The sequence below is a fragment of the Nanorana parkeri genome, unplaced genomic scaffold, assembly GCF_000935625.1.
Source record: "Nanorana parkeri isolate BGI_ZX_2015 unplaced genomic scaffold, ASM93562v1 scaffold725, whole genome shotgun sequence".
NCBI lineage: Eukaryota > Metazoa > Chordata > Amphibia > Anura > Dicroglossidae > Nanorana > Nanorana parkeri.
The window spans coordinates 719459-721219 of record NW_017306993.1 but is presented as its reverse complement, the minus strand read 5'-3'; positions in this window follow the sequence as shown (position 1 = coordinate 721219).

Genomic DNA, 1761 nt, shown 5'->3' with positions numbered 1-1761 from the left:
CCCAGCTGTCAGAAGCAGGCTGTCGGCAGGCCAATGGCCGGCCGCTCGGCCAGCTTCGGCTTTCAGCACGGCTCAGCACTCGACTGAGCTGCTCGGCCGTGATCGGGAGCTGTACGGGCTATTGTGAATAGCCCGTACAGCACCCCCTCGGTTCTCCTGAACCGAAGGGGTCCCGGGGCTGAAGCCAGCCGAAGGATCGGCTGAAGCTACGGCCAGATCCTTCGGCAGCTTTGTGAATAGACCCCCTAGTGTCTGTCTTACTTGGTACAGCTGAGCGCGCTCCATCATATTATACAAAAGAGCTGAGAATTGTGCTTTTTAGCGCAACGGATTTTTATTCGCATGCGCCTATATTCATTTCCAGAACAGCTCTCAAATATGTTTTTAATATGGCCATAACAGTAAATCAAGGAGATTGTTCTTTATAAACAGTTGACACTTTGGAGTGAAGGACTGATTATACCCCTAGTCATCTATCTAGGTGTCTGATTGTGTATTAGAGCTGGGTGGAAACTTGTCGGCTAAACAGTAATTGGATCTTATCATATAAGGTCACTGCTTGGTTATTCTAAAAACATTGGGTGTTGCAGGTGCCTGAATATAATAGCCAGCAGGAGAGTTTCCTCTATTTACACTCATTAGCCTAGATGGAGGTACTGACTGATATCTCTCACTAAGGCTGCTGTGGGACTGAATTAGCTTTACTATGCACAAGTACACCTCTTATATTAGAGGCACATTTAACCATAAAAGGATGAAGCCAACCCTGGCTAGCTGTGTAATTCCCCAAGATTTCTTGCCAAACCCCAGGAAGAGTCCAGGGGTATATAATATACCCAGTGACTCATTCTCCCTGCAAAACCTACTATTTTGCATTCCTTACTTGGTTTTATCTTCCTATGGGAAAATGTATGCATATAATGTGATCAGGACAAGAACAGAATAAAGCAGGATTCTGCATTTTTTACATAGTTGTTTCATTAATATAATATATTGCATATTAATATTTTTGTTCTTATTTAGAGTCAGCAGGTGGAGCTCTGGTGTCCTTTTAACATTTAGTATTGTATTTTTACAGGTACAATTCTTAGGCCTCATTCACACAACTAACAGCCGGCCCGTACAGATCCATGCTGCATGCACGGCAGTATCGGGCCGCTCCCGGGAAGGACAGGTGCTGAGTGTGATTTGTAAGCAGCAGCCTTTTCTTCTCTATGGGTGTACGTGGCCGTACGCCGCCATATGCTCACACGAACTGCACGTCTGTGCGGGTGCGGCTGTCCCTGCTCGGACACAGACAGGATCCATCCTGTCTGCATATGAGTACGAACACCCACATGGACATGCAGTTCAGATGAGCGTACGACGGCGTACGGCCGAGTACTCCCATAGAGAAGAACAAGCTGCTGTGTACAAATCACACGCAGCACCTGACCTTCCCGGGAGCGGCCTGATACAGACGTGCACAAAGCACGGATCTGTAGGGGCCGGCTGTTAGTCGTGAGAATGAGGCCTAAAAGTAGCCTATTTAATAATCACCTCATTCGTCAGAGCAGTAAATCATCCCTTATCAGACCACTTAGTATGAATTTTTAATCAGAGAGAGCTGCAATGCGAGCAGCTTTGGATATAATGTCCCTTTTTCTAACCCATTGTGCTCTTGGATTTCTTTGTCTTGTAATAATTGTCAATTTGATTAATTGTAAATCAAAGATTGTATACATACAATAATGATATACAAAAGGTTAAAAAAACATAATA